Source organism: Coffea eugenioides, chromosome 8 (assembly GCF_003713205.1).
Source record: "Coffea eugenioides isolate CCC68of chromosome 8, Ceug_1.0, whole genome shotgun sequence".
Classification (NCBI taxonomy): Eukaryota; Viridiplantae; Streptophyta; class Magnoliopsida; order Gentianales; family Rubiaceae; genus Coffea; species Coffea eugenioides.
In genome coordinates this window covers 13,908,164-13,915,702 of record NC_040042.1, presented here as the reverse complement: position 1 = coordinate 13,915,702, position 7,539 = coordinate 13,908,164, and the positions used below count along the sequence as shown (strand labels likewise).

Below are 7,539 nucleotides of genomic sequence, written 5' to 3'. Positions count from 1 at the left end.
CACTTAGCAGCATAAATACAAGTGTTGGGAAAAAAAATAATCTGAAAGTCATTTTATTGCAAAATAAATGACATGATATTTAAAATTGTGCCCCTCAGTTTTTCATTTTTGTTAAAGGACCAGCTAGACTCCTGATGATAGGGGTGTGAATCGGAATCGAAATCGGTAATTCGGAACTTTGAAATCGGAATTTGTTGGACTTTTGATATCAGAATTTCCGACCGATTTCGATTTCGAATACACCAACTCCGAATTCATGAATATAAAAATTATTATTATTATTATATAAATATTTTATTACATATATATAAAAAAATATTATATATATATGTGAAAACGAAATTGAATCGAAATAGGAATTCCGAATCACCAAATTCAAGAATATAAAAATTATTTTTATAATATAAATGTTATATTATATATATTTATGAAAAACAGATTTGAAATCGAAATAGGAATTTCGAATTCCGATTTCAATTCCTATTTCGAATTGTGAATTCGAAATCGGAATTTGATAGGTTGTCGAAATCTGTGCAATAATAAATATCTGCTCAATCGAAATATAATTTCTGTAGATAGTGATAAGCAGGATCGAATCCACAGGGACTGGGAATATTTGTCTCTTTCGAAAGTCAAACTAACAATGGGGGGTTTTTATAGCAATGGCAATAATTAAACGGTTTGAATAAAAATAAATAACTAACTAAAAATTAAATGTCAAATTATTAAAAACCAAATTAACAATAGCTAAACTCTAGTCAAGAAATAACTTCAGCAATGGTTCAACTAATTGATCATCGATGCAAAGATAATTTCAACTATTAACTAATAAATAAGTTATAACTGTCAAACAAGCGATGACAGTCAACTGCTCCTTACTGTTTCGATGACTGAGGTACACCCGTCAATTACTACTCTAATCGGAAAATAATCTTAGGTACGCCTATAAAATTTAATTTTCCAATTGCCTTACGTATTAGATGAGCCCTATTCTAACCAAATAACACACTACCAGAGTTATTTTAGATTAGCCTGCGTATTCTCCTGACACAAATCTAATCATGCCAGTTGTCACTATTTTAGAGCAATTAAACAATTACGGATTTAACGCTCTAATTGACATCAGGTTGCTAAATTAATTCAATGTCCGGACCCAGAATATTTAATTACCAAAACAACCATAAACATTACAAACAAAGAATATGCAAATACCAGTAAATTAGAGGAATAAATAAAATTAATTCGATCTCACAATTTTTAGATGAACCAAAGCCTCCGTTATTCCTTAACTAGAAAAAAGATTTAGTTCATCTCTATGGAGGAAATCCCATTTGAAATTGCAGAGATCGTTGCCGCGTACATTGTCCCAAAATTTAGATGAAAATGGCGATGGAATTAAGAACAATGCCAAAGACAACTCCAAGCCAAAGAATGGCTAATTGTCAACCATATATAGACTAAGTGCTTAGGAAGTTGTCCGATGGTGCGTTTTGTTTGCTGACATGTCATTTGATGATTTGCTGAAAAGTGGTCGTTCTCCATGCGCCTTTCACGTGACCTGCTGCTTGCAATTGGGCTGTGAATTGCGTTTGTGAGCCACCGACTGTGTTTGCTTCCATGCAACCCACTAAAGAGAGTAATGATAATATTAATTGTCCTTTTCCTTCAACCCACTTTCGCACCTTTATTTTCTTTTTCATTTCTTTGCTTCATAAAGAAACCCATGTGGGTTTGGTAAGAATTGACTACTCCATGCTTCAGAATTCTGAACCGTCCTTTCCTCTCCTCTCAGTCCATGGTCCCTCACTCTTCAGCATCACCGAGACGCCCCTGATCTTTTCCTTCTTCATGATCATCATCTAACTCTTCATTCTTCCGTCTTTTTTTTTCAACATCATCTGTATCTTCTTATCTTCTATCTGTCTTGGTGAGAAGAAAAAAATAATTTGCTCCGAGCTTCTTTCTTCCTCTGCCAAAAATAATCTAGCCATTTAATTTTTTCCCTTTTTTTGAGCGAGATGAGGAGTTTAGTTGTAGCTTTTTGAGCAAACTAATGTTGTTTATTCTTTTTTACATTGCAAGATAAAAGACCTTCAGATGTTTCTGCATCTGCTTGATCGTCTTCCTCTCCTCTTCTTCTCTCTTATTATTTTTTTTTTTGGTCAAAAACCTCTTCTTCCTTTCACCATTTTTCTATCTATGCATGTGATAAGCAAGTGATAGAGACAAATCTGAAATCCTTTTAGCTATTGAATCTGAACATTTTGAGATTTTTCTTTCATTAAATTTTCTGTTCATGTTGTTTTCTCCTTTTACTTATCTGATCTGAACTTGACCTTTTTTTTTTTGTGATTGCAGGTGGGAAAAGTTTGTAGATTTCATGTTTTTATTTTGGTAAATTAAGTTTTGGTTGTAATTTTCCAGGTTTTCGGTATTTGAATCCTTAACAAGAAAATATTTGGTTTTTTTTTTCAGGTTTTCGGTATTTGAATCCTTAACAAGAAAATATTTGGTGCCTTCTTAGTTTTTGGGGTTTCTTTGACAAACAGCCAATAGCACTGTAAGTGATGATAGAGCCCTACTAATTTAGATACTTGTTTTCAATACCTCTTCAGATCTTGCCTTTCCCTTTTCTTTTACGAGAACATCATTTATTTATTTTAGTTTACAAAAATTCCAATTTTTTTAAATAAAATTCCTGTTGATTTGGTTCTGAGAAGCTAAGATTGACTTCTAATCGTCTAATGGGGATAACATTTTGCGAATAGTCTAAATTATAGTAGATTTACTGGTCCCTAAAATGGTTTCTATCTTTGTAGCCAATAAAAAAATTGATATGAAATAACAAGAAGCTGAGAAGTTAATTTTTTGCAGCTGAAATAACAAGAAGATGTTAGGATTCGTTTGCATTCAGATCCCATTTTCTTAAATTATCTTTTTTTCCGTACTTTTTGTTATGTTATTAACATACATCACTTCATTAAAGGCGTGAACAAATCAAGATTCAATCATTCTAAAACCAGTTCATGGAATAGTAAAATTTTCAAGTTAGCAATGCTATATTTTTCCTTTTTTTCGGCTTTTGGATTGAAGGGTGGTCACTATTGGATAGGGTTGTTCTTTAATTTTAGCCTTAAGTCCTTCATTATTTGCATGCTGCTAATACATTATTTTTGAATGGTGGATACCTTTTGAATTGTCTCATATATGTACGGTATTTATTTTTGAAACAGCTTTGAGATTTTTTCCCCTTTTTTCTTTGTACAGACTATGATCATGTTGCGAAAAACACTTCAAATTTTTGGTGCTATTGTATTATACAAAGAACTCAATGAGTTTTACCAAATCATAGACTTATTGGGTTGTGAAAGACATTACCACTAGAGGTCATGGCTTTCTTTTTTCTTTTCATTTTACAGAATATCATTTTTTCCATAACTTTTTTAAAGCTTGTTGCTCTGTGAATGTTTTCCTTATGAATGGAAAGTACCAATTTGAGACAGTCTTCTCAGAATTTTTTGGAAGATCTTGAACCTCTGAACTCTAGGCAACCAAAATAAGATAGATAAAGCATAGCTCTTCATCAGTGAAATTTCCTATCATTTTATGTCTATGCTACCATTTTCTCTTACACTTTTCATGATTAATTTTCATATAAGTACGAATGTATAGCAGTTAATACTAATATTTTTATGGCCAGTAATAATTCTCTGATGCATTTCTTTAACCTAGAATTCCAAAGTTTAGATGGGTTCTATAGGACAAACATAACTAAGATTTGAGAAAGTCAATTTCATGTCAGTAATTCTAAAGACTTATTTAGAGGTGCAAAGGGAGTTGAATAGTCACTTTTTTGTTTTAAGATTTTGACAATTTGCAGGGCCATTCAAATTTTAAGTTTTTTTGTAATCTGAACTAATGTTGTCAAGAATTTCTCAGTTTGACATTTCTTGAATGGTGTATATTGGTTTATCCTTTCATTTTTTTTTTTTGTATAAATGTGTCTATTCATGAGCAATTTGCTCTTAATTTTCCTTTTGATCTTCCTTTTGTTTCTTGCTAGGTTATTACAGGGATGGATGGTAATTTTTTTGGAAAAGGGTGTAACTTTCTGGCTGGAGTATTACAGCAAATGAAAGCTATAAATAGACTAATTTATGTTATTTCCAATTGGGCTATGATGATATAATTTTGGTTTCTTTAGATGTATTTCAGGTTTTAAATTGATTGCCATATCTTGGTGAGGCAACCCTGATGTCATTTGGCTTTCATTCTCCCCTTGAAATGCAATTGGGTCTGCAGCCATGGCGGTACTCTCATCTCTGCCTGACTTTTGCCAATAGACCTGAGCCTTACTTTAAATTATCATAATAACTGCTTAATTTAATTAAAGATTTGATCACTGATTCCTTTTTTTTCCATTTGTATAATAATCTTCGGATCATGTCAATTTCTAATGTTTTTATTGGTTGTTTTCACCTTTGAAAAAATCTCTAGAGAGCTATGCCAGAAATTCTCAGGTGTGCTACCTTGGTTTGCAATTATAGCTCGTTCATTATATGATGTTTTACTTATGACAAAATTTTAGCTTTTTCCTTTTGCTTTATACTATTTTCATCATGCTAGAGAAATTGTTTGATGCTTTGGTACAATTTATATAGTGACCCAAATGGGCTTTTGTCAATGTGCTTTAAATTTTTTAGAAATTTTATGCTCAAGTGCAGAAACTATATGAAGTTAGAATGAAATATCTAACTAAATATCTTAAGTATTTGAGAGGTCTTGCAAGCCTGTACGTCTTAATAGAGAAGTAAATATGATATTTGATGGTTGCTTTTTATAAAAAATAGTGAATACTTTTTTACTTAAGTATACAAAGACTGGTTAGTTTGGAAAATCTATTCGGGGCCTTTCTTTTTTCCTACTTCACAACCCAAAAACATGAAAGAAAAACACCCTGTGTTGCTCACATAGTGTTATTTGGGTAGAAATTCTTTCTCCTCATTTTTTTTCTCTTTACGGCAATAGGAAGATAACATGTTCATAATGATGGCTTTTGGTAATGTTAAATTGCATGTTTTATAGTTGTTTAGTCATGACAAGGGATTAACTGAGACCTTTTTAGGTATCTGCATTTGGTTTCTTCCTTTTTTTGGTCAGTTGGGTTCTGAAGAATTAGATAAATGAAGCATTTTGCTTTTTATTTTTTGTAAACTTTATTTATTGGAGAAATAGGGATGGGCATTGCTGGAGTTATGCTACTTTCAAAGGACTGCATTCGATGGTCTATTGTGAGGATAGAGCCTTGTAAATCTTGAGCAATAATATCCGGCACTGCTATTAACGAGATTTGAGCATCTACCAGTAATGGAAGAAGCAAAATTGACCTGCAAGCACATAAAATACAAGGAATACGTACAACCGCGGATGTAGATGAAATATTAGAATGAACTGGTTTAGACTGATTGGATCAAAAGCACACCCTCTCTAATCACCCTCCAAAGGTTTATGAATGGCTTTAAATTGTGAACCGCTGACTAGGAAATGAATCGCATTGCTACACAGTTATAGTTCTCTTTTTTTCTTTTTAGTTAGTAGTTCAAAATCTCTTATATTTCTGCATCCATACAGGAAATAGTTTTTGTTTCATTCATTTAAACCTATTTTTACTCGACTAATTTGTTTGGTTTAATTCTTTTGTAGCTTGATTGAGCTGCACAACTACGAAGCTTAAACAATTAGTGATGGCAATTTTCTAGAAGCACTGAAATTAATGAACTTTACTCGAGATGGGTTCAAAGTGAACTACATGAGGTAACATGCTCGAATTAAAAATTATCAACAGTTTGTTTTGTTATATGCCTAATTAACAATTTATGGACTTGACTATTTACATCTGGGATAGATAATATTGTCAAAATTCACAGTGAAATCACGCTTTTCTTTGTGTTTCACATTTTTTGCTAAATAGATAAAAGTGAAAGAATTTTTGTTATGCAGTTCACCTTTCTCTGTTTCTCTGATTTGAATGATGAAATGATAATATGCACGTATTTTCAACTTTTAGCTTCCACTATTTGAAATTTTCTGCACTTTTCCTTTTGGTTTAGCTTGATGTTCTATTTTTCATTCATGTTGTGTTGGTAAAAAAGTGGCATGAATGATAGGTATCTCCATGATTTATAGGCCAAAATGTATAAGCTATTTTTTGCCTTTCTATTCTTTATTTATTTATCTACCATTCATGTTTTGAGGAAAAATTGGCTGGCAAGACGTATTATTCAAATATATGATGGTTGCTCAAAATGGATATGCTGTTTATTTGCTTTCGATTCTTTATTTATTCGTCGAGGATTAATGTTTGAGAAAAAGTTTGAGTGGAAAGAGGTCCTTGTTCAAATATAATGATAGCTCAAACTTAGGAGTATGGAATGTGCTCTTGATGGCTTTATTTTTTTCGTTGGTACTTTAGTAGTTTCTTGAAATTTTGCAACGAAGCATGGCAAAAACTGCTGGCGCATTATCAGTGGTTTAACTAGATTGTCATTCTAGTCGTGGTTGTTAAATTCAAATATGATTCTTTTTTGATAGGATTTGAATGATGTTTAGATGGTGGAAACTTGGAAGCTAATGAAGTTTTGTCATGAATGCTGGATACTTTCCCTTCTCTCTACTATCTTTAGCAAATAGTCATTATTTACTTCCAGAGTCACTTACTATAGTATAGATATCAAATTTTGTGATAGTTCTTTTTAATTTTTCAGCACTATTGCATAGTTCCAACAGAATTGGCTGACTGCTCGAGACGCTGATCAAGTAAAGACTAGAGGCATTTCTCTAGATATAGCTGCAAGAGAGCACTTTTCGATGAATGTATCTTAAATTGTGACTTATTTCTTTTTCACAATTAATGACATGCATAGTGCATTGGGAGAGCCTACCTCAATTATATGTGTTATTATACTCTTCAACTTTATTAGTATTATTATTTTTTAACTCTTATCTGTTTTGGTTTACACCTAAATTAATCACAACTGAAATGTCGACAAAATGCTTCAATTATCAACCACACACAGAAAATTATATAAAAATGATTTTTAATTGGAAAATGCAGCCATTGAGGGCTCTGGGTATATTAACCTTGCAACCTCAGTTCTAGGTACACTAACCTTGCAAACTCACACCGCGCGTAGTGCGCGGTGAACCCTTCCTAGTTTTCTACTAAGTGTCTACCTACGAGGGAATAGAAAAAGCTACATAAAAGATGCCAAAGTCCAATTCCAGCTAGGGTCAAAATTGACGGCTGCCAAAGAGAAATAATAGGAAAGAGTCCTATTGCTTCTCGGTTTCCTCCTGCCAACGTACTACACCTCCATCAAAATAGGAAACTTTGTCTTCCAATTGGAATTGGGCTTGTAACTCTATGTAGATTTCCACATCTCATCCCTCATTTATCAGAATTTTGTATTCTACCCCTCCAATTATGTCCAAATGTCAATTATAAGTAGAATCCGACAATTAACAAAATATTTGGCACAA

The 7,539-nt window shown here is 32.4% G+C and overlaps 2 long non-coding RNA genes across 3 annotated transcripts; both read left to right on the top strand.

The window, feature by feature from the left end:
- Window positions 1–2,160: 2,160 nt before the first annotated feature.
- On the top strand, window positions 2,161–5,674 carry LOC113781355. 2 transcript variants are annotated; one of them, XR_003469589.1, is made up of 3 exons: window positions 2,161–2,394; window positions 2,476–2,560; window positions 4,216–5,674. It is a non-coding gene; the product is annotated as an uncharacterized LOC113781355 (long non-coding RNA). The 2 variants fall into 2 exon arrangements; XR_003469588.1 differs by having other exon boundaries at window positions 4,064–5,674.
- A 51-nt stretch (window positions 5,675–5,725) lies between these two features.
- Window positions 5,726–6,940, top strand: LOC113781353. Its single transcript, XR_003469587.1, has 2 exons — window positions 5,726–5,814; window positions 6,765–6,940. It is a non-coding gene; the product is annotated as an uncharacterized LOC113781353 (long non-coding RNA).
- The last annotated feature ends 599 nt before the right edge of the window (window positions 6,941–7,539 follow it).